We start from the raw sequence: 25,699 nt of genomic DNA, 5'->3' as shown, positions 1-25,699 counted from the left end.
CCTCATTTTACAGATGGGCAGATAGAACTCTGTTAAATAACTTGGCTACTGTCTCAAAGCTAGCAATTGGTTCAGTTTGATTGAACCCAGGAATGTGGCTCTATTAAAAGACTCCTACAGCCCTCTTTTCCTCAGAAAGTCTTAAATTTCAAGTTAAACGTAGGGTAATCCTTACCTAAAGACTAAGTGCTCTTGAAACAGACCTGAATGATTGTGAAACAGTATAGATTGAAATCACAAAAATTAGTATTTTATACTGTGTATCAAAAGATTTGGGCAATCAGCAGTTCCTTGCCTGATACTTTAATAGTTTTCCTATTATTGGAGGGAGTAAACTGAGAAGTGGATGTTTATGATTAGCAGTTGAGCACAACTCATTATTTCACATTCTATCCAATACAGAATTGACAATAAGGTTTTGTTTGTGATGGATGGAGTTTACCTTGGTGATACCTATGAAAAAGTGGTTTCTAAACAAATAAATACTATAAGGTTGCAGGAAAATGTTACTTATTTCAACATAGTTGAATATTTTCAAGCACTTTTAGTGGGTTTTTTGTTTTTGTTTTTAGTATAATCCAGTAACTATCCTTAGTACTTTCCTTTTAAAAACAGAGGAAACTCAGTTTAACATTGTGTTGATTCAAGTAATAAAACTGCATTTAAAAGTATTTTCAGTTTAGATATATATCTATTTCAAGCCAAATTAGTCTGGGATTAGTAAGGTTTTTGTTAACCTAACTTTCGAATTACTGTGGCTTTAAATCTAATCTTTGACTTTTCCCCCCAAATCTTACTGCATTCAGGGTTTCTCGTTTTAGATTAGCTTGCATGGTAATAAATTATAGAAGTGAAGTTTGCACTTAATAAGCCTGTGCTTATTTTTCCATTTGAGGTGCATATATCACATAAGGTGGTATTAGTGCTCTTTGTGTTTTGAAACTAGTGGCCGTGTTGTATCTGTCTCTAGTGGTTTCAAGCCTAGCATCTTTTTGTTTTGTTTTTTTAAGACAAGGTCTCACTCTGTTGCCCAGGCTGGAATGCATTGGCACAATCATAACTCACTGCAGCCTGAAACTCTTGGACCCAAGATATCCTACCACCTCAGCCTCCCAAGTACCTGGGACTACAGGCGGGTACCACTGCACCTGCTAATTTTTTTTAATTTTTAATTTTTTTTTTTTTTTAATTTTTAGAGACGAAATCTATGTTGCCCAGACTGGTTTCAAATTCCTGGGTTCAAGCAGTGCTATGTCCTTGGCCTCCCAAAGTACTGGGACTATAGGCGTGACACTGTGCCTGGCTAAGCCTAGCATCTTGTATCAGCAAGTGCAGAATTATTGCCCCCAAGAGAAAGGAGAAAGCTTCCAGTGTGAAAGTAGAGGAAGGACAGCCTATGTTCTTTTAACTGAGTGGAGGCTGATGTTGGGGTGCATAAAACGTGTCTGACCTTGTGCTCTAGATCTCTGTGGATTCCAGACAATGGAGGAGGAAGGGAAACATTTAAATGTGTTTAGCATTTTCTACATACCAGGTACTGTTCTTGGTGATAAAGCTGGATCTATATATCTACATTCATACATGCCTATCTATATATAACTATCTGTTTGCTGTGTATGCATAAACATGTAAGTTTATTTAACAAAACTTTATACCAGGCACTATTCTACATACTTTACAAATAAAAAACTCATTTAGTCTTCATAATAACCCCATGAAGCATGTATAATTATTATTCCCATTTTAAAGGTGATGAAGGCACAGTGAGAAAGTAATTGCCCAAGACAACTACAAAGTGATGAAGCTGGCATTTGAACCAGGCAGCCTTACTGCAGATGCCACTTTCATTGGATACTTTATAGCCTAGATTTGGAAAAATTAAGTAATTTAGTCATCAAAGCAGCTATTACTTGATGGAGCTTGAATCTCAATCCAAGCTGTCTCCTAGACAAACATTATAGCTTTCCTTTTTCTCCATCTTTGCTTGTGTGTTGCTTCTGTATAGTGTTCTTTCTACTCCTGCTACTGTTGAGAGCTTAGGAGGAGACTCCATTCAAATGCCACTCCCAGGCTGGGTGTGGTGGCTCACGCCTGTAATCCCAGCACTTTGGGAGGCCGAAGCAGACGGATCACCTGAGGTCAGGAGTTCAAGACCAGCCTGGCTAACATGGTGAAACCCCATCTCTACTAAAAATACAAAAATTAGCCGGGCGTGGTGGCAGGTGCCTGTAATCCCAGCTACTCGGGAGGCTGAGGCAGGACAATCACTTGAACCTGGGAGGCAGAGGCTGCAGTGAGCTGAGATCATGCCACTGCACTCCAGCCTGGGGTTACAGAGCGAGACTCCGTCTCAAAACAAACAAACAACAAATACCACTCCCTCCAAGATCCCTTTTTTGAAAATGGAGATGGGGTCTCGATATGGTGCTGAGGCTGGTCTGGGACTTCTGGCCTCAGGTGATCCTCCCACCTCAGCCTCCCAAAGTGCTGGGATTATATTACAGGTGTGAGCCACTGCACCTGGCTGAAGATGCCTTTCTTTCTTTTTTCTTTTTTTTTTGAGACAGAGCCTTGCTCTGTTGCCCAGGGTGGAGTACAGTGGCATGATCTTGGCTCACTGCAGCCTCTACCTCCTGGGTTCAAGCGGATTCTCCTGCCTCAGTCTCCTGAGTAGCTGGGACTACAGGCATGCACCACCATGCCTAGCAAAATTTTTTTGTATTTTTAGTCGAGACAGGGTTTCACTATGTTGGCCAGGCTGGTCTCAAACTCCTGACCTCAGGTGATCCACCTGCCTCGGCCTCCCAAAGTGCTAGGATTACAGGCGTGAGCCACTGCGCCCGGCCAACCTTTCTTGATTAACACAACTGGAAGCCTCTTCTTTGCTTATGTTCCTGTTGGAATGAACTTTTAACTTTTGGAATGCTTACTAATTACTCCCTCATATGATAAGTTTGTGGACAGTGTCATGACTCTTATCACATTATGAGCCTCTTAAAGGCAGAATTGTCATTGACACCACTTTCTGCTGTGTTCATGAGCATCCTGCCACTTACACAAATCTTGCAAATGCTTGGGAGTTTCCTGATGGTGCTTTAACAGATGTTTGTTAAATAGATGGCTGTTTTGAACGTAGAGCAATATGAAAGCCCCAAGAGAATGCCAATATAATTTTAAAAATCAACTATGTTAAAATGAGTATTCAAACAACAGCAGTCATAATGCTGCGTTTACTTTCACAATCCTGATAAAAACTGTCATAAAATTATGCTGAATTAGCTATTTATCAAGGTTTTTTAAAGAACTGTCTTGAAGAGTTTGCGTGTTTTTTTTTTTTTTTTTTTAGCTGAAGAGGATAACAATTTCTTCTGTGTAGAGTTAGAGCTCTCTGTTCATATGTACGTGAATTGAGTCCGTTTCTGAAGTGTGAAGACTGCATCGCTGTGGATCACACTGGTGTAGCCCTCCTGAGCATGCAGCCTTTTTGGAGGAATGTGTATTAGTCAGCTTTTGCTGTATAACAAACCACCTGATACTAGTGGCTCAAAAAAACAAACATTTCTTTCTGTACCTCACAGTTCTGTAGGGCACTGGAGTGGTTCTGGCTTGAGCGAGCCTAGCTGGACTTTGCAGTCAGCTGGCAGCTAGCTGGCTGTGTGGTTTAGGATGGCCTGACCCACCCATCAGGCACTCAGCAGGCTGACCGGCGGCAGGGACTCAACGGTGATGACGCATCCCCACTCCATGTGGCCTTCTCATTTGCAGTAGGCAAGCCAGGGCGGGGCATTTCGAAGTCTCAAGAGAGGGTGAGCCCCCATGCGCCAGCACTTTCCAGGGCCCAGCATTATGTTTGCTGTTGTCCTACTGGCCAAGCCCAGAGTCAGTGCGGGAAGGGACTCCCTAGGGTAAGGAAGGAATAGGGGGACTTTACAGCAGCCATCTGCCCAGACACATGATTTGCCTGTGTTCTTCAGTCAGTGACCCTGAATCCTGTGCTAACCTCTGGCTGGGGACATGAGGCCATATCATGAAGAAAATTAAACAGGCTGGTACGGCGACAGAGTTTTCCAAAGGAGTTTACAGACCCTGGTTTTCCTGAAATACTTAACAACCGTTTGAAGTTCCTTTCAACATTTTATTTTTTTGAAGAAGCTTCATGCTATAAAAACAGGGAGCCTTTAATCCGCACTCAATAAATATCCCAAATTGCCCTTCAGCAAGTCCCATACTGCTGCTAGACCTGCTGTGAGCATAATGGCCCCGGCCGTTTATTGAGACTCTTTGTGTGCCTGTGCTAGATACATCTCACTTCCTTCCAACACCAACCCTTGATGTCAGCATCATTATTCCCATTTTACAGGCAAGGAAGCTGAGTCACAGAGGTGAGCTCAATTGCTCGAGGTCAGACAGCTAGTAGGTGGTGGGGTACATTTTGAACCCAGGTCTTTCTGAGTCCACAGCTACAATCCAAAGAATTCCTAACGTGGGCCAGGCACAGTGGTTCACGCCTGTTATCCCAGCACTTTGGGAGGCTAAGGTGGATGGATTGCTTGAGGTCAGGAGTTTGAGACCAGCCTGGCCAACATGGCGAAACCCCGTGTCTCTACTAAAAATACAAAAATCAGCCAGTCGTGGTGGCACGCACCTATAATCCCAGCTACTTAGGACGCTGAGGCAGGAGAATCCTTGAACATAGGAGGCAGAGGTTGCAGTGGGCCAAGATTGCACTACTGTGACAGAGTGAGACAAAATATATTTTATTTATCAAAATAAATAAATAAATAATAAATAAAATACAGAGAATTCCTAATGAGTTGAAGAGTTTTTTCTTCAATGTTCATTTTTTGATGGCTTTTTTTTTCTTTGAGACAGAGTCTCACTCTGTCATCCAGGCTGGAGTGGTGGCATGATCTCAGCTCACTGCAACCCTCGCCTCCCAGGTTCAACTGATTGTCATGCCTCAGCCTCCCAAGTAGCTGGGACTACAGGTGCCTGCCACCGTGCCCGGCTAAGTTTTTTGTATAGACGGCGTTTCGCTACGTTAGCCAGGCTGGTCTCAAACTCCTGACCTCAAGTGATCCTCCTGCCTCAACCTTAAATAGTTGGATCAAATAACCAGGTTCAATTTGATGGTAAATAGCTCAGAATAGAAACTTCACTGCTATTTCCAGATGTCATTTTAAAATATTTTAGAATACCTGATTTCTCCATGACCTATCCATGCTTTTCTAAGGTCCCAAACTAAAATGCAGAATCTTGAGTTATTCCAGAACATAGATTTAAAATTTGATCAGAAAATAACCTTCATTTAAGAAATGAGGGGTCAGGCATGGTGGCTTACACCTGTAATCCCAGCACTTTGGGAGGCCGAGTTAGGTGGATCATTTGAGCCCAGCCTATTTATTTACTATCCTATTACGAGCTTGAGACTAGCCGGGGCAACATAGTAAAACTCCATCTCTACAAAAAATATAAAAATTAGCTAGGTGTGGTGGTGCACACCTGCAGTCCCAGCTACTTGGGAGGCTAAGGTGGGAGGATCGCTTGAGCCTGGGAGGTGGAGGTTGCAGTGAGCCAAGATCGCGCCACTGCACTCCAGCCTGGGTGGCAGAGTGAGACATCTCAATTTAAAAAAAGGGAGGGGGTACTGCGTCCCTCTTGTGTGGCACCCTCCCTCCTCTCCCCGCTGCAGCCATGGCACATTGCACATAAACTGCGTCTTCATACTTACCCAAGTATTGTATCTGCCTGGGTGAGTCTGTTCCTGTCGCTAAAATGTGAACTCCTTGGACATAGAGACCTTGTCTTTGATCTCTGTATCTGTCCCCAGTGCCTGGCATAGTAACTGGAACCTGCCTTTTTTTTTTTTTTTTTTGAGATGGAGTCTCACTTTGTTGCCCAGGCTGGTGTGATCTTGGCAGTGGCATGATCTTGGCTCACTGCAGCCTCTGCCTCCTGGGTTCAAGCGGATTCTCCTGCCTCAGTCTCCTGAGTGGCTGGGACTGCAGGCGTGCGCCACCACTCCTGGCTAATTTTTTTTGTATTTTTAGTAGAGACAGGGTTTCACCATGTTGGTCGGGCTGGTCTTGAACTCCTGACCTTGTGATCCACCCACCTCGGCCTCCCAGAGTGCTGGGATTATAGGCGTGAGCCACCACGCCTGGCCGCCAATTTTTATTATATGATTTTATAACTAAAATTTCATGTCTAGCAGTGAAATTATTCTTCTTTTTTATTTATCTTACTTTTAGTCCTTTCTTTCTCCTCGGATCTTTCCCCTTCTATCTGTCTCAGTTCCTTCATTTTCCGTAGCTCTCCATTTCTCCCAGCATCTGCTGCTAGTCTAGTCTCCTGGCTCTTAACCTTTTTGAGACACAGACTCCTTTAATAAAGTGATGAAGAAAGTTACCTCCCCAGAAGAATACACACAGAGAACACAGAATATTTTGCATATTATTTCAAAGGTAAAGAATGCCAAGAAGCCAGGGGCAGTAGTTCATGCCTGTGATCCCAGCGCTTTGGGATGCTGAGGTGGAAGAATCACCTGAGCCCAGGAGTTCGAGGCTGGCCTGGGCAACATGGTGAGACCTCGTCTCTACAAAAAAAATTTAAAAATTAGCCAGGTGTGCTGGCACATGCCTGTAGTCCCAGCTACTCAGGAGGCTGAGGTGGGTGGATTGCTTGAGCTCAGGAGGTCAAGGCTGCAGTGAGCCATGATTGTGCCACTGCACTCCCGCCTGGGTGACAGAATGAGACCCTAGCTCTGAAAAACAAAGGATGCCAAGTGTCTAAACTTTGAGCTCCTTGAGGACAAAAACTAGGCGTTTTTCATCCTATATGCCCAGTATCTTAGTTGATGTTTCTTGAGTGTATATAAGTGTGCACATGCCCACAAACACGTAAATATTAGTACATGTTGTAGAAAAGCTGTTGTCAGGAAGATATTTGTACACTCTGGCTTTCCATATGATAGTCACCAGGCACATGTGGGTACTGAGCATTGGAAATGTGGATTGTCCAGATTGGAATGTACTAATTGTAAAATATGCACTGGATTGCACAGGCTTGGGGCAGTACAAACAAAAGAATGAAGATATCTCGTTAATAGTTTTTATGATTATTGCACATTGAAATGATCATATCTTGGATATATTGAGTTAAAATATATTATTAAATTAATTTTACCTCTTTATTGTTACTTTTCTAAAAGCAGCTACTAGAAAATTTTAAATTATACATGTAACTGCTCATAGAAGGTTGGTATCCGGGTTAATTCATTAGTGTAGATTCATAAACACAGTAATTTTCTTTAATTTCATGGATTCGTTGAACTAAAGATCCCATAGGTCACCGCCTTTCCTGTCCCTCCTCTACCACCAAAAATTAATGAGAACAAATGGGAAGAATTTACTCTGTTTTTAAAGGTACTCTGATACAGATTTTTCTCTACTGTCATAAGTATACCTAGAACAAAAGCACTGTTGACTCAAGTAGTTTCACTAATGAAAAGGAAGCAGAAGAATGACTAATGTAAATTGGAGGAGACACTGTTTTATTTGGAATGCTTTGGTTCTTCCACTGTGGAACAGGTGTGGCTGCTGTTGAAACAGCAGAGTCATACTAGGCATATCTGACGTGAGGAACCGGAGCATTGCTCAGGGGCCACTGCCTTCCGATGAATGGATGTAGGATCCATCATACTTCAGATTGCTCCTCTCCAATACAAACTCTGATGCAGAAATGCACTTGGTGTATTTGCTTTTTCTTACTTTCTGGTTTAGGGCAGAAATAATATTTTGGCTTAGAGACTTTTGTCCTGAACTGTGACATAATAGGATAAGAACATTCTGTCAAAAATAGCCTTACAAGGTCCTTTTTGGCATTAAGACTTCTGGAGTGAGTTTGCAGTGGATTATTGAGAATAATTCTGTTCATTAGCAGCTAGCCATCTTTGATGAGTGCTGACTTCTCTCCTTTCAGCACAAAGCGGGAAATGCCTGCCTCCCATGACTCTGGGTTGGAGTGAAGGGGAATGCATACCAGCCACCCTCTTGCAGAGGTGGGGCAGGTGCTGGCACAGAGCCTCAGGTTAGGCCGAGGGGATGCAATCTCATATCAGCGGCCGGCAGTGTTTGTAAACAACAGGAGGGAGATTGTGCTGGTGATGTCCAGCTCACACCAATGAAGATCAACCGGTTTGTGCTTTGGGCAGCAGGCTGCAGATGGACATTGCCTCCTGACGGCATTGCCATGTTTTAGGGATCCGTGTTGCAGGATACCTGCCTGCAAGAGAGAGTCAAGGAGTGCTTTTTAAGCCCCTGGAGTTCAGGCCTGGCATCTGGGTGTTAAGTAGAGTGAACCTCCTGAAGTCCAAACTAACATATGACATTTTAAAATGAGGAAAACAAATGGCTCTGAAAAGGTCTGTAGGATTGTAGGTAAGTGGTTAATATGGAGGATGTTATAAAGGGCTTAGGAGGTGATGGGGTGATCCAGGGTTGGTTGAAGTCATTGAAATTGAATTACCCTGTCTTTTGCCTGTCTGTGGAAAAAAAAAAGAGGAAAATGACATCTCCCAAAGATGCTTGGAGATTTGATTGATGTTTGTAAAGTACTTTGATATCTTTCATAGAGTGTTCAATAAGAGCAAAATATGTCATCAGAACTTAGTCTAAAGCAAACTAGTCCAAACCATCTCGAGTAGATACTAAGTGGTTTTGTGTCTTTGTTATAAGTTGTACTTATATTTTCCAGAGAAAGTTCTTCATGTTCTGATTTTCTTTTAAGTATCAGCTGTATGCTTGAGGTCTTTACCTGTTAACTTGAGTTCCAATATGCTTTGTAGATGGTCAGTCACCTACAGAGGACAATTTTTCTAGCCAAGGAGTTAAATCCACCTTAAAATGCTTCTTGCCAAGGACAATGCCTTTGCAAATATTTGAGATGTTTATTCCAGTTGTGATTTATTACTGAATCTGTGTCTTCATAGCGACTCCTTGGGAGGTGCAGGAGGAGGCAGAGCCAGAAAGCAAGTCCCTGCAATCAGTTCATTATAGAGAAAGAAAAACCTTTTAAATTTCAGGATTCTGGTGGATAGACTTACTGATATGTATATTCTGTGTCTGTTTAATTTCACGTAGTGCTGCATCTAATCACGCTGTTTAAATAATCGGACAGAATGTCTTTTTGCTTTGCTTTTGCTTGTGAAGAGCACACAGCACTGCCACCTTGTTGCCAAAGTTTGGTCTGATTTGAATGTGCTTAAAAATCAAGTGAATGCCTGTTGGGAAAAAGCTTACTCCTTCTCTTTGTCAGTACTTGCAAAAACAACTTAAAAGAAGTTAGTATTATTGGACTGAATTCAGTAATTAGCATAATCATGATGCTATGTATTGTTCACCAGGGCACGCCCCTTGGCCGCATTTCCCATTAAGAGGACACCGATGTTGTCCTAGTGAATAAATCCCGGCACACATGATGCAAATCAGCGTGTTCCTGCCTGCCGCTTGGCTGCGGTTAATTTTAGCCGGGGTTAGTTCTATGAGTTGTAAAAGTAGAAGTTAGCAAGCTGAAATGTGACTTCTCGGCCTAATGTGGTAGGATATCTATTTTAGACTTCAGATTGTGTTTGTGATCAGGAGAGCAGTCTTCTGAAGAATTGTGGCTCAGTTTTCTTGGAAACTACTTGTAAGTACTGGGTGGAATTTTAAGACTTCTCTTTGTTCTTTTCTCCTTAAATCTTCCTAATGTTACCATCATAGTAATGTTTATCTCTCGGGAAAACTGGAAGCTTTGAGGTTGGTAAGTTAGAGAAAGCTAAGAAAGGTGGCAAAAGGTTTTTCTTTAAATGTCTCCTACTACGATAAATCTGCCTTATTCAATTTTCCCAAGAAAAAGTTTTCGATTCTTTCTTTTGCAAAAGCAATCTGTAGATTATTATTTTATGTTAAAATATTTGATTAATGGATATGGTTTCTGTAAATACAGAAACATTGTATTGTGTCATTGAGCTTTATTTTCTACTATGCTAACCTAACTCTTGAGAAAAAAATGTTGAAAGTTAATTCCTGTTATACTCTGTGCTACAAGTTTATTTTGTAGAAATAATGGAGTGTCAAATGTAATTTTCTTGAATGTATAGATGGACAGTTTTTTATCTTTTTAAGGGGGATTTTGTGCTTAAAAAATAAACCCATATATGCCTAAAGAGAAGCACTTTAAAAAATTAATTTAGGAAGAAGGTTTTAGAGAATAATTTAAAGCATCCTCTTTTAGACAGAGTTAGTTATCAAAAGTAACCAAAGGCCATGGGATTCTGTAACCTTAACTGCAGTTCATCTAACACGTTATTGCCAACTTAAATTTGTACTAAAGAAAACAAAAGATTTTGATATTGAATATTTTAAATTAAATTTGAATCACCTTGCTTATTTAGAAGTGTGTTTTCAGTGTGGACTGACTTCAAGCCAAACAGTTTGCTTACAGCAGAGAACCAGGCAGGAATTTCTTTATCAATTAGCAAGTAAATGTATCAGCTTCAGGAATATTGATGTTAATGAAACAGTTCTCCTAGGCGATAGGATAGGTGCTTACCAGCTATCTGTGCCTGTCATCTCTAAAGCAAGGAAGGAGGCAGGTCCTCAGTTAGTATTGTGAAAGCCATTTTCCCATTTTGAAAAGATTTAGTTAAAGACTTCTTTGTTATTCTGTATTGTCTGATTTTAAATGCAAATGACATAAAGTGTCAACAATGAAAGGAAATGCTTCAGTGTTCCATTTAGTAGGAAAAGAATGTAAGAAAGGAAAGTAGTACTGAGTTCTTGGGCTATTTTTAGAAAGAAACTTACTTCATACTTCGTTTTTATTGAGCTGAAGAGAAATTTGCTGTCCAGATGAATTGTAACGATAACAGAAGCCTCTAATGTCATCTTCAGCAGTAAAAGGGGTTTTGTTCCAGTAATCCTTCATAATATGTATTTTTATCCAAAAAATTCTGACTTATTGCTATTACTTCTTACCTCTAATTGTTAATAAGGCACCATCAGAATCTCAGTGGAGCATTTTTAAAGGTACACTGTAGTTGGGTATTAGTTTTCAAGCCAGTATTCACTTGACTTATTGTAGTTTTTAGTCCTGCAAAAGAGAAAAGGTGATTTGAATTTATTCATTGTTTAATTTCACAGACGTTTCTGTAGGTTTTTCTACTACTAGGAAGCATGTGCTTTATGATGAGTTGCTAAAATGCGCATAAACACTTGCGGAGTGTTTGTTTTAATGATTTACGTGCTGTGAGAGAGTGGCAGCGGTGAGTGAGAGCGGAGATGGTTTTCATTGTATAAGTGTTAGTGCCGGAATTCCTCGTGTTTGCCGGTGCTGCGATTCTCTTAGCTGCTTCTACCCCATGTGCCTGGTGAAATGATGCTGGCTGTGACTGGTTATGACCTTGGGCGACAAATCATGATGAGCTCTATGCAGAGTCACACACGGGGGGCCCAGGTGCCGAGAAACAGGGCAGCCTTGTGGCCGCAGGAGGAGTCCAGGAGCCGAGCCTGCCTGCCCTTGCCCTGCTGTCCCCACGCCGCAGGTGACCGCACGTCTCCCCTGCAGTCCTGTTGGAGCCACTTTGTCCAGCTGCCCGTGCTCTCATCCTACTCCTCCACGTCTTAAAATAGTTACAGACCCAGAGGCTCTGACAGAATTGCTGCCGGTTGCAGGAGATTTATTTCACTGTTACTTTCTGCCTAGAGGGATAGCCTTCTGCTTGGAAGCTTTGAGGGGTTTCTCAGGGACGCAGAGAAGAACCTTTTCTGTGGGACCCCTTCCCTCACATGAGGTTTTAATGGGTCCCTTGCCTGCATGGCTAAATGGGAACTGCACTATGTAACAGGTTGCCTTTCGGCTTGGAGCCTGGATGCTCAGTGATCACATCCCTAGAATGTTCTCTCTCTAAAGGAAATCTTGTCGGAAGACGCTGTTATGTGAGTTCCAGCTGTTCATCTAAAGTGGAAGGAGCAGTGATCGGGAGGGATACCTTCAGCTTCCGCCCGTCTTAAACACAAGTGTAACATAATGGGATATGGCCCTCAGAGGAAGGCTGATTTCTCGGGCATACGGGGGGCTGCTGTCATTATTTAGCATGTATTAAGCACCCCACAGCACATGCAGTGCACAAGGAAAGCATAGTTCCAACCCACATGCTACAACAAGGCAGGACACAGAAACTGGGCCCCCTGACATTCAGTAACTACACTGGCAGAAAAAAATGTGAAAATGAAGAAAAGGGAAACAAGATGAGTGGGGTGGGTTGAGGATACTTCAGCATTCAGCTCCTCTGAGCTTTTGCCAAAGACGATTAGGACAGACAGCTGTGCCACCTGGGCTGTGCCTTCCCTTTCTCTTCCATAGCTGGGAAGTGATGGGGACAAGTGACAAGACTGACCCCAGAAGCCTTGCCCCCCACTCTCAGTCCTCCGTTGCAATCCTCCTGCAAAGAGGAGAAGTTTCACAGTTTCACTTGCACCTGAAACTATTATTGTTATTTGGAGGGGGTAAACTTGCTATGAAGTCCAATAAATATCAAAGCATCTTTCTCCATAAAATGATACTTAGATAGAAATCTGGAGTTCCAGATTCTCCCTTCCTGAACTGGTTTGCAATTCAACAAGTTACTTAACCCTGCACTGGTTTAGGATATTGAGTCAACTGTCATATTAGTTAGGGAAATGCCTTCAGCTTCTCAGAAGAAAGGCATTATGAAGGTCTACTGAGCATTACTGCAGCTTGTAAAGGAGTTAGAAGCACATGAATCAGAAGAAGGGCTGATAGGCAGGCTTGGGTACTGGAGAGTAATAACATGAGCAGCCTGCGTGGTTCTGTGAGTCTGTGAGTCCCTCCCCCCGTGCCCAACCTCAGCCAATCTCTAAGGTTCTGGGTCTAGTTCATGGCTCCACAACGAAAAGAGACTTGGAAAGGGCTCCACAAAGAACCTCAAAAAAAAAAAAAAAAAAAAACCGATTGAGGGTTGGAAAATGATACCTATGATAAGAGGGTAGGGAACTTCTATTATTTAGCCTGGAAGACGAAACAAATGACTGGGAGACTCTTGAATTGTTCTTCAAGTATATGTGTGTCTCAGTGGCAAAGAATGGTACCTATTTCCATCTAGAATAAAAGGGTCAGGTCCAGCAAGGGCTGGGCTGGAACGGAGGTGCTGACAGTGGGGACCCTGTTTCTTCAGCATCAGCACTGCCTGGCAACATGTGAGAAATGCAGATTCTCAGGCCCCACCCAGGCCCTGCTGAATCAGAAACCATGGGGTGAGGCCGGCAGCCTGTGTTTAAAAAATCTCCCAAGTGATTCTGGTGCACAAAAATCTCCCAAGTGATTCTGGTGCACGTTGACATTTGAGGTCTGCTGGATGAGATGCAAAGATGGAGGGTATTATAAAATGGGGAGACTGGATGCCAAAAAATGTAACCCTTTTTCCTGAAGTCATCTAAACATGGGATTATATTTGTTTGCAGTGTTTTCAATGTACTCTCTAAAGTCAGGAGATAAATGACCTCTCAAAGTCCCTTCCAGCCCTGACTTTGCTCTGGATTTCCTTTTGTCACTTAGAGAAGATTAATAATTAACCAGGAAAATTTTGCAATTACTTTTCTGAGCTAAGACAACGTTCCTCTCAAATGAGGCTCACCTGAGATAATGTGAGAATAATATTGTGTTAGCATATGGATCTACTGTATTTTATCAGTGTTACCAGACTCTCCTCCCCATCTGACCTCACAGCCACCTGCAGGGGATCTGGGCAGAGGTAGCGGGTAGCCCATATTGAGGGAGGGGAGCTTAGTGTTGGCTCATGAGCACTTTACATCACAGACTGTGGCCAGGTTGGTCCCTGTCTTCACACAGCCCATTTCAGAAGAGAGGGGGCTGCAGGGAAAGTTGGACCCTACCCACTACACCCTAGGAGCAGGAAGCAATGTAGAAGGCTCTAACGAATCCAAGCACAGTGGAATGTATGTGTGTCAGTTCTCACTAGAGATAGAGGAGAGGGACACATTTTATCTCAACATTTTTGTATCTACAACAAATAGCCCAGGGGCACATATAGGATGGACTTAATACAAATAAATTCTAATTCCATTGGAATGGCTAAGGCCACAAGTAAGTGCTCTGCCTTCTCCTCTGTGATAAGTTCTCTAGAGTCAGGAAGGTGGCCATTCTCACCTTTCCCAATCAAAACAGTTACTCCTAGGAGTCCCCTATTCATCTCTCTGCTCTCTCTTCCACCCACCTTTATTTGCACATAATAGAAATGCGTCTGAATTTAGTTATGCCTGTGCCCTTTTGTATATTTTCCTGTGTGCTTTCGCTTGACAGAAGTGTCTCAGATTGAAAACACAGGCTGCTGAGAGTGTCTATTTGTTATACTTTATATAGCATTTAGGACAATAAAACCTTTTTGTGCTCATAATGAAGAAAGGGCTCTCTGAGGACATGTTTTGCCAGTGCCGTTTAAAAAGTGTCATACTTCCTGCAGGAGCTAGGTTTTTAAAAATAATTATAAAGATAAAAATAAAAACTGTCACACAAGTAATGCACTGCCATGTCTGAAAAAGACCCACCCTACCTTAGCCAGGAAATTGTGGCCCTAATATTTCAGCACTTGAAAATGGGATCTGGCTGGGTGCGGTGGCTCATGCCTGTATTCCCAGCACTTTGGGAGGCCAAGGCGGGTGGATCACTTGGGGTCAGGAGTTTGAGACCAGCCTGACCAACATGGTGAAACCCCCTCTCTACCCAAAATACAAAAATTAGCCAGGTGTGGTGGCACACGCCTGTAATCCCAGCTAATTGGGAGGCTGAGGCAGGAGAATTGCCTGAACCTGGGAGGTGGAGGTTGCAGTGAGCCAAGATCACACCACTGTACTCCAGCCTAGGCAACAGAACAAGACTCTGTTTGGAAAAACAAAAAAAAAGAGAGGGATCTGTAGAATCCTTGGCTTTTATAGCATAGTTAATTACATGTTTGCAGAGTATTAAAAATTGCTTGAGGTGAGAAAAGACTAGTGAGGACATTTGAGTCAAACTCTAGTTTGCCTGGTCATAAGATATTGATGTTACTATTCAGTCTTTCAATCTTTCAACCTCATTGTGTTTCAAAAAACTGACCTCTCAGACATGAGGCTGCATGCACTGTTATTTTCTACATCTGTGTCTGTTTTCAGAACATATGAGGCCCAATGAACATGGTGGCTGTACAGAGATAAGATCGACATGTCTCCCCACTCCAGAGGGCACAGGGAGCTGATCTTAACCCTGAATGAGCCTTTCAATATAAGTAGAGTCTGTGAAACCCATGAACTTCCAATAAGTATGTAGGGAACATTCCGAGTGTCTGTTTAATTTGGTTCTTAATAATGGCAGCCAAAAAGCTATTTTCATTTCTGTACAAAGAGGAATTACTAGTCATTCTTTTCTTGGTATTTCTTCCTTGGAAAAATCACGTTTCTAAAATCAATCTGTAGCTAGTTCACAAATGTGTCATTTAAAATAAGAGAGGTGGCTGGGCACAGTGGCTCATGGCTTTAATCCCAGCACTTCGGGAGGCCAAGGTGGGCAGATCACGAGGTCAGGAGATCGAGACCATTCTGGCTAACACAGTGAAACCCCATCTCTACTAAAAAAAAAAAAATACAAAAAAATTAGCCAAGTGTGGTGGCACATGCCTGTAGTCCCAGCTACTCGGGAGGCTGAGGCAGGAGAATTGCTTGAACCTGGGAGGCAGAGGTTGCAGGGAGCCGAGATCACACCGTTGCACTCCAGCCTGGGTGACAGAGCGAGACCCCATCTCAAAAAAACAAAAAAGAGTGGTTAAGTGGTTGAGAATAAACTTTGTCTCATTATAGCTGTCCAGACAAAAAAAATTAAACTTGAAGAAAAAGGTAAAAAATTTTACTTATTATTAGACTATACAAGATTTATGGACCTAATAATTGAATAAAATATCCCCAGAAACAACCTAATAAGTTACTGATTAAATAATTTATGATATTTCCACAGCATAGAACACTCTGCAGCCATTTGAAATGATGGCGTTAGATGTATATCAAGTAAAAATTAGCAGGTTACAAAACATTGTGTGTTTATGACCCCATTTTTACAAAAGCAAGGCACACGTATGTATGTACCTGAGAAAAGAATGCTGCATTTATTATGAGCAATAAGTATCTCTAGGAGGTGAGCTTATATGTGATTTTCACCCTTTCTTTTTGGTTACCTGTATGTTAATTTTTTTCTTCAATGAGCATAGATTACTTATGTAATAATAGAAAACTTTCTTTTTAAAAAATAACTTTTAATTCATTTTTATTTTGATTTTATATTTTATTTAATTCGGCAGTGGCCTCTCAGTTGGCTCATATAAGTAGTGCCTAGTCCAGTTGATAAAGCTAGTACACCAATATGTTAATTATGGTTATTTTGCAGTACTGGGCCAGTAGCATTTTTCCTTGTTTTACTTTCTCATTTTCTATATTTATCAAATTTATTATGAGCACATATTATTATTAGTTTTGAGACAGGGTCTCACTCTGTCATCAGGCTGGAGTGAGAGGTGCCATCAGGGCTCACAGCAGCCTTGACTTCCCCAGCTTGAGCGATCCTCCCACCTCAGCCTGCCAAGCAGCTGGGACTACCGGCACACACCACCACACCTGGCTAATTTTTTAAATGTTTTATAGAGACAGGGTCTCACTATGTTGCCCAGGCTGGTCTTGAACTCCTGAACTAAAGCAGTCCTGCCTTGCTTTCCCAAAGTGCTGGGATTACAGAGATGAGCCACCATGCCCAGCCAATATTATTTTTACACTGGAAAAATCTGATTCATTTTTAAGGCAGAGACTTGGGGTCTTGGCTTTCGGAAAGACACCCACATAAACTGATGTGTACTGGTCATTGAAAAAGGTTAATTCTGTTAATTCTGGAGTATTAGAGGTATCCAGGAAGTGTTTGCTTTCACTACCACACTGGATCTTAACAAACTCTATAATCTGATCTCATTTTTGGCCAGGATCTCAGACTCAGTATTATTTGGAGAGCAATGGCAGCAAGCTGGGGACTTTAGCAGATTTTTAAGTCAATTAAAATAACACTTCTGGTGTTATGATTATCCATTAAAATTTCGGAAGGGCCCGGAGTTCAGAATGTTAAAGTCAAAGCAGTGAACGGTGGAACCATGTGCAGTAGGCCTCAGGTAATATTTTGAGTGACAGTGATGAGGGATGATGGAAAGAACGAATCCCCTAGCCGGTGTTTCCAGGGCACTTATCTGTGTAGTATCACGGTGTATCTCACCAGTGTTCACTACATGTGAGAGCACTTTAAGAAAGTACTGGCTCCCTCAGTCACTTCTGCCAGATGCTGCCAGGATGTCCTCATGGCCTTAATCAGAAGGTTATTTTGGGTAACTGTTTTGGTGCTTGTGGCACTTGATTTAAGAAAGTCTTGAACAAAGTGGGACTTCTCACTAAAGCAGGCCCCCCTTTCCACCTGCTTTATACGGTGCCACATGAGAATAAGTACTTTTGATGGTCATTGAGAGAGTCTCTCCTAAGCCTGGGCCTGGAGCAAAATGGCATTTGTCACTAGGTTTCCTTTGGACATTGAGGCTGAAATTCAGACTGAATTGAATCTGCTTTCAACAGGACTAAGACCTTAAACTTAATTGAAAACCAAGGCCAGGCGCGGTGGCTCACGCCTGTAATCCCAGCACTTTGGGAGGCCGAGGTGGGTGGATCACGAGGTCAGGAGATCCAGGCCATCCTGGTAACACGGTGAAACCCTGTCTCTACTAAAAATACAAAAAATTAGCTGGGCGCGTGGTGACGGGCGCCTGTAGTCCCAGCTACTTGGGAGGCTGAGGCAGGAGAATGGGAGGCAGAGCTTGCAGTGAGCCGAGATGGCGCCATTGCACTCCAGCCTGGGTGACAGGGTGAAACTCCGTTTAAAAAAAAAAAAAAAAAAAAAGGAAAACCAAGTGCCTTGATAAAGGAATCTGGAATCATGTGCTACCATGTTTTGGCCTAGCCTTTGGTTTAGAACCTTTGTTACTCATAGAAGAGTGTTTCCTGGAATGCTCAGAACTGAGAAAGCTGGTTTTTCAAGTTTCCTCTTTACATTTGTCATCCATATAAGGAATGCTCTTCTTTTTATGCTCACCTTCCTTTCTTCATCATCTTGTGTCTTTCTACTGCAATTACACGAGAGGAGTAGTCATGACATTCCTCTCTGCAGTATTACTTCCTTAGGAAGTGAAGACACGCCTTGCGTGGGTGGATCTTCGTTTTCTTTTTTTTTTGAGACAGAGTCTCGCTGTGTTGCCCAGGCTGGAGTGCAATGGCACGATCTCAGCTCACTGCAACCTCTGCCTCCTGGGTTCAAGCAATTCTCTTGCCTCAGCCTGCTGTGTAGCTGGGATTACAGGTGCCCACTACCACGCCCAGCTAATTTTTTGTATCTTTAGAAGAGACAGAGTTTCACCATGTTGGCCAGGCTGGTCTCGAACTCCTGACCTCATGATCCGCCCGCCTCGGCCTCCCAAAGTGCTGGGATTACAGGCGTGAGCCACCACGCCCAGCCCAGTGCATCTTCATTTTCTTTGGGGGGAAGAAAGAGGTGTGGGTGAACACCTTCACTCAATAGTCAGATATTCAATGAATCGAGTACTGTTCCCAGTGAGATTGTGGGGGGACAATTCCCAGGACATCAGCATGTCCTGGCTGCCAAGTAGTTCCAACTGAGTTGAGTCCCAAAGCTCTCCTGCACACCATGTGAGTATAGATGTGCATAATGCCACGTCAAGATGGAATAGTAGGTGTTAAAATTTGGTTACTTGGCAAGTTGAATGCCTTAAAAGAAGAAAGAAAATGTCTTTTTACTTCCTTAGAAGGGATAGAGCAGATAAAAAGGGTTTTCTGAGACTGTAGACTATGTTGGACAAGGCAGGAAAACTGGTGGTCATCAAGAGAAATAGAGTGACTTTTTTTTTTTTTTTTTTTTTTGAGATGGAGCCTCACTCTGTCACCCAGGCTGGAGTGCAGTGGCGCAGTCTCCGCTCACTGCAACCTCCGCCTTCCACGTTCAAGTGATTCTCTTGCTTCAGCCTCCCAAGTAGGTGGGATTACAGGTGCCCGCCACCATGCCCAGCTAATTTTTGTTTTGTTTTGTAGACGAAATCTCACTCTGTTGCCCAAGCTGCAGTGCAGTGGCGTGATCTTGGCTCACTGCAATCTACACCTCCCTGGTTTAAGCGATTCTCCTGCCTTAGCCTCCTGAGTACCTGGGATCACAGACATGTGCCACCATGCCCAGCAAATTTTTTTTTTATTAGAAACGGGGTTTCACTGTTGGCCAGGCTGGTCTTGAACTCCTGACCTCGTGATCCACCCACCTCAGCCTCCCAAAGTTCTAGGATTACAGGCGTGAGTCACCGTGCCCGGCCAATTTTTTTATTTTTGATAGAGACGGGGTTTTGCCGTGTTGGCCAGGCTGGTCTCTAACCCCTGACCTCAGGTGATCTGCCTGCCTCGGCCTCCCAAAGTGCTGGGATTATAGGCATGAGCCACCACACCGGCCTGAAAGAGGGTGACTTTTATAAGAGGAAGAAGAGAGTGGATCTCAGCTTAAAAACTTGAATTGCATTTATTTTCCTCTGTCTTTTTTGTTGTTGTTGTTGTTTTGTTTGCTTGTTTTTATCTTTACTCTGAAGACTAAAAGCAAAAGTAAGAGAGGTGAATGTAGTTAACATAGGTGTTAGGAGTTATAAAAGAGCTCATCTGTTATAAAGGTTTTTAAAAGAGTGATTGCCTTAGACCTGACTTGAAATTAAAGTGGCAGCTGTCACAGGAAGAGGGAATCACTGACTTTCTGCCTCCGCTGCTGTGCGGTTAAGTGTCCCTAGGGACTTAGAAGGCAGCGTGCCCGGCAACGCACCTCCTCTCGGGCCTGATTTTTGCCATCTCTGCTTTTGTTTACATTTGTTTGGTTTCCACCTCATCTTTAAGTCATAGTGTCTTCAGGCCTGTGAGGCGTGTCAGCAACAATTAAATAAATCCAGAGTTTGGGGTTTTTTTGTTTTTGTTTTTGAAACGGAGTCTTACTTGTCTCTCAGGGTGGAGTGCAGTGACAGGATCTTGGCTCACTGCAACCTCCACCTCCTGGGTTCAAACAATTCTCCCGCCTCAGCCTCCTGAGAAGGTGGGATTACAGGTGCATGCCACCATGCCTGGCTAATTTTTGTATTTTCAGTAGAGACAGGGTTTACCATTTTGGCCAGGCTGGTCTTGAACTCCTGGCCTCAAGTGACCCACCCGCCTCGGCCTCTCAAAGTGTTGGGATTACAGGCGTGAGCCACCACACCCAGCCAAAATCCAGAGTTTTTACTTGAAAAGACTCAAAAGCCTCATCCAGAAGAAATGTCTCCTGGTCAGATATAAAAGCCTGACAGTATCATACTATTAACTATTATAATGATAATTTTTTTAAGTTTATATTTTTATTGTATTCTGAGAAGAAATTATCCTCAGTGACCAATGGTATAAGAAAGCTTTTATTTTCTATCTCCCCACTAACTAGTAAGCAGTGAACTTCTAAGAACTCAAGCAATCAGATTGAATCCAGCTATGTAAGACCAATACAGATATAAAAGTATATTTTTCTAACAGCAAATCCTGGTTATTTTTTTATTTGCATATGGTAAAATTTGCTTTTTCTGGTATACAGTTTTGTGAGTTTGTACACATGCACAGATTTTTGTGACCACCACCACAAACAGATACAGAATAACTCCAACTCCCCCAAGGCCACTCTTGAGCTGCCCCTTTATTCAGACCCTGCCTTCAACCCTTACTCCCTGAACTGTGGAAGGAGTCTTCGAGCCACACACAGCCATCATCAAGGGTGAAACTTCGCAGGCTACGGGGGCTTAAGCACAACCTCTGGCCACTAAGTGGCTTGTGCTGTCCCACAAGTGATCCCTAGCAAGTTAGACTAAAATATAAAAACAAGGGGAAAATCTGAGCGGGGCTGGCAGCTGCACACTGTAGGGGAGTAGACTTCAGAGAATCATTAATAGTTCAACCAAGTACCCACACAATTAAGTGACAGCTGCAGGCTTCTGGGAAGCGGGAGTATCAGTGAGCAGAATTGTTACGGTTTATTATTTAAAAGATCCAGTTTTCAATGAAAAATTATAAGACATGTAAAGAAACTAGCTCGTGTGAAACACACATGGGGCGGGGTGGGGGTCAGACAGTGGAGACTGCTTTTGAGGGGGCCCAGATACTGAACTCAGCAGACAGTCTTCAGAGCAGCCATTACACATACGTTCAGAGACTAAAGGAAACCGTGTTTAAATAATGGAAAGAAGGTACGCTGGCAGACTCATCACATAGAGAATATTCATGAAGAGATAGAAATTATAAAATAAAAAAAGAACCTGGCCAAGCGCGGTGGCTCATGCCTGTAATCCCAGCACTTTGGGAGGCCGAAGTGGGTGGATCACCTGAGGTCAGGAGTTCGAGACCAGCCTGGCCAACATGGCAAAACCCTGTCTCTACTAAAAATACAAAATTAGCTGGGTGTGGTAGCAGGCATCTGTAATCCCAGCTACTCGGGAGGCTGAGGCAGGAGAATCGCTTGAACCTAGGAGGCAGAGGTTGCAGTGAGCTGAGAGTGCACCATTGCATTCCAGCCTGGGAGACAGAGCAAGACTCCATCTCAAAAAAAAAAAAAAAAACTCCTATAACTCAAAAACAAAAAGCAAATGACCTGATTTTTTAAATGGGCATAGGACTTTAATAGACATTTCCCCAAAGAAGACAATACACATGGCCAACAAGCATGTAAAAAGATGCCCAATATCACAAATTATTCAGGAAATGAAAAATTATACCACAATGAGCTACCACCTCCACCCATTGGGATGGCTATCATATAAAAATATAAAACCAACAGAAGATACCAGGTGTTGATGAGGGTAATGAGAAATTGGAACCCTTGTGCACTATTGGTGAGAATACTAAATGGTGAGGCTGCTGTCAAAAACAGTATGACAGTTCCTCAGAAACTTAAAATTAGAATTACCACATCCAGCAATCCCACTTCTGGGTATATATCCAAAAGGACTGAAAGTGTGGTCTTGGAGAGATATTTGTATACTCATTTTAATAGCAGTGTTATGGCCAGGCGCAGTGGCTCACGCCTGCAATCCCAGCACTTTGGGAGGCTGAGGCGGGCGGATCACGAGGTCAAGAGTTTGAGACCAGCCTGACCAACATGCTGAAACCCCGTCTCTACTAAAAATACAAAACAAAATTAGCTGGGCGTGGTAGTGGGCACCTGTAATCCCAGCTACTCAGAAGGCTGAGGCAGAAGAATTGCTTGAACCCGGGAGGCAGAGATTGCAGTGAGCAGAGATCGAGCCACTGCACTCCAGCCTGGGCGACAAAGGGAGACTCCATCTCAAAAAAAAAAAAGCAGTATTATTCACAGTGGCTGAAAGTCATAGCACAAATATCCACTGATGGATGAATGGATAAACACAGTGTGGTCTACACCTACAAGGAAATATTACTCGGTCTCAAAAAGGAAGGAAATCCTCATACATGCTGCAACGTGGGTGAACCCTAAGTGAAATAAGCCAGTCACAAAAGGACAAATGCTGTGTCATTCCACTCCTCTGAGCTCCTTAGGCCGTGAGATTCAGAGACTAAGGGTAGAATGTTGGTGGCCAGGGGTTGGAGAAAGGCGAGAATGGCAAGTTATTGTTTAATGGGTACAGAGTTTCAGTTTTGAAAATGAAAGGAGTTCTGTGGCTGGATGGGGTGGCAGCGGTTGCATAGCACTGTGAATATACCTAACGCCACTGAACCGTACACTTTCAAATGGTTAAGATGGTAAATGTTATGCGATGTGTATTTTACCACAATTTAAAAACATTTTGTAAAAGAAACTCTGCAGTTGAAAAGTATAATAACCAAGATGACAAATTCGCTAGAGAGGCTCTGCAGTAAATTAGAGTTGCCAGAAGAAAGATCGACAAACAATAGAGATGTTGCTGTAAGGAATGAAGAAAAATGAACAGAGCCAGAGAAATGTGGGCCACCATTCAGCGCATCAGTGGGAGAACCAACAGAGAAGGGGCAGAAAACAATATTTCAACACTTAAAAATAGGCCGGTTACGGTGGCTCACGCCTGTAATCCCAGCACTTTGGGAGGCTGAAGCGGGTGGATCATGAGGTCAGGAGATCAAGACCATCCTGGCTAACAGGGTGAAACCCCGTCTCTACTAAAAACACAAAAAATTAGCCAGGTGTGGTCGCGGGCACCTGTAGTCCCAGCTGCTTGGGAGGCTGAGGCAGGAGAATGGCGTGAACCCGGGAGGCGGAGCTTGCAGTGAGCCAAGATCGCACCACTGCACTCCAGCCTGGGCGACAGAGTGAAACTCCGTCTCAAAAAAAAAAAAAATCATGGCCGAGCGTGGTGGCTCACACCTGTAATCCCAACACTTTGGGAGGCCAAGGTGGGTGGATCACTTGAGGTCAGGAGTTCCAGACCAGCCTGGCCAACATAGTGAAACCGTGCTTCTACAGAAATACAAAAATTAGCTGGGCATTGTGGCACATGTCTGTAATCCCAGCTACCTGGGAGGCTGAGACAGGAGAATCGCTTGAACCCAGGAGGTGGAGGTTGTGGTGGGCTGAGATCATACCATTGCATTCCAGCCTGGGCAACAGAGCGAGACTCTTTGTCTCAAAAAAATAAAAAATAAAAATAATCTGTAGTAATTTATTTAACTTCCCAAGTTTGATAAAGAACACTAATGTACACATCCAGACAGCTTAGCCAAATTCAGTTAGGATAAACACAGACATACCGCAGTCAAGAAGTTTAAGAGACAAAGAGAAACTCTTGGAACCCGCAAGAGAGAAGTGACTGTCAAGTCCAGTGGAACTCAAGTAAGATGGACAGCTGACTTCCATCAGAGGCAGTGAGTCTGGGAGGCAGCGGATGGTATATTAAAGTGCCGAAAAAATCCTTCATCCAGCAAAGCTGTCTTTGAAAAGTGAAGACAAAATAAAAACACTGCTACATAAATAACAGAGATTCCATCCATTGCTAGCAGAACTACCTCACTAGAGGAAGGCAGATGCAGCAGCTCACGCCTGGAATCCCAGTATTGCGGGAGGCTGAGGCTGGAGGATCGCTTGAGCCCAGGAGTTCTAGGCCAGCCTGGGCAACATAGTAAAACTCCATCTCTACCAAAAAAGCTAGCCAGGCTCAGTGGTGCACACCTATAGTTCCAGCTAGTTGAGAGGCTGAGGCAGGAGGATCAAGGCTGCAGTGAGCCATGATCATGCCACTGCACTTCAACCTGGGTGTCAAAAAAAATTAAATAAAAAAATACTAAAGGAGATTCTTTAGGCTGAAAGGAAGTGACACTAGACAGTGATTTGAGTCCACACACACACACACACACACACACACACAAAGCTCTGCTAAAGATAAGTAGTTAATGATAAAAGATGATATAATTACATATTCGTTTTTCTTTTTTAACTAATTTAAAATATGAAAGAGCAGCTTCTATCTGGTTGCCCTCCAGTTTATAAGAAAGCTCTATGCTGACCTTGAAACAATCTCTCTAGCCCCAAGTTTTCTTTTTTTTTTTTTTTTTTGACGGAGTCTCGCGCTGTCATCAGGGTGGAGTGCAGCAGCGCGATCTCGGCTCACTGCAACCTCCGCCTCCCGGGTTCAAATGATTCTCCTGCCTCAGCCTCTCGAGTAGCTGGGATTACAGGCATGTGCCACCATGCCCAGCCAATTTTTGTATTTTTAGTAGAGATGGGGTTTTACCATGTTGGGCAGGATGGTCTTGATCTCTTGACCTTGTGTTCCGCCCACCTCAGCCTCCCAAAGAGCTGGGATTACAGGTGTGAGCCACCGCATCTGGCCTTTTTTTTTTTTTTTTTTTTTTTTCTTTTTTTGAGACGGAGTTTTGTTCTTGTCGCCCAGGCTGGAATGCAATAACACGGTCTCGGCTCACTGCAACCTCTGCTTCCTGGGTTCAAGCGATTCTCCTGCCTCAGCCTTCTGAGTAGCTGGGATTACAGGCACCCGCCACTACACCAGCTAATTTTTTTATTTTTAGTAGAGATGAGGTTTCACCATGTTGGCCAGGCTGGTCTCAAACTCCTGACCTCAGGCGATTCACTCGCCTCGACCTCCCAAAGTGCTTGAATTACAGGCATGAGCCACCGCGTTCGGCCTAGCCCCAAGTTTTCTACAGGAAAAATGCAGGCACAGGGAGCTTGACAAGCTCCCCTTTTTTGGAGGGGGTGCTTTCTGTGTCTTTTATTTGTACGCATTGTGTCCATCACCCCATGAGTGTACCCAGGGAAATCAGCTGACCTCCCTGAACATTCCATGCAGTGAGAGAAGCGGTGAGGAAATAAATGAATGACTCTGATGCCTGGTCATCTCAGCCCCCCTTTACAGGCACAGTGGGTGGGAGAAGGGAAGCGCTGTGATTGTCCTGACCTCTGGGAAGGAGGAAAGGTGGGCTGGAGGCTGGGCTGTTAGCACCTCCCTCCCGCAGTTTCGAGGGCTCACTCTGGGCTTAGGTTTGCCAGGGTG

General features: G+C 43.3%; 1 protein-coding gene across 4 annotated transcripts in view; it reads left to right on the top strand.

Moving 5' to 3' along the window:
* Nucleotides 1-25,699, top strand: part of SLC20A2 (solute carrier family 20 member 2) — a 123,975-nt gene that overhangs the window by 31,208 nt on the left and 67,068 nt on the right. Inside the window, exon 1 of one of the 4 annotated variants that reach the window (XM_032143776.2) lies at nucleotides 8,254-9,687. The exons of the other annotated variants lie outside the window; for them this stretch is intronic. The gene's annotated coding sequence lies outside the window, so the exon portion shown is untranslated. Of the gene's footprint in view, nucleotides 1-8,253; nucleotides 9,688-25,699 lie in introns of those variants that run through there. 4 annotated transcript variants of the gene reach the window in all.

Source organism: Hylobates moloch, unplaced genomic scaffold, assembly GCF_009828535.3.
Source record: "Hylobates moloch isolate HMO894 unplaced genomic scaffold, HMol_V3 SCAFFOLD_22, whole genome shotgun sequence".
Lineage (NCBI taxonomy): Eukaryota > Metazoa > Chordata > Mammalia > Primates > Hylobatidae > Hylobates > Hylobates moloch.
Note: the sequence above shows the minus strand (reverse complement) of the source record. Positions and strands in the feature narration are given on the sequence as shown.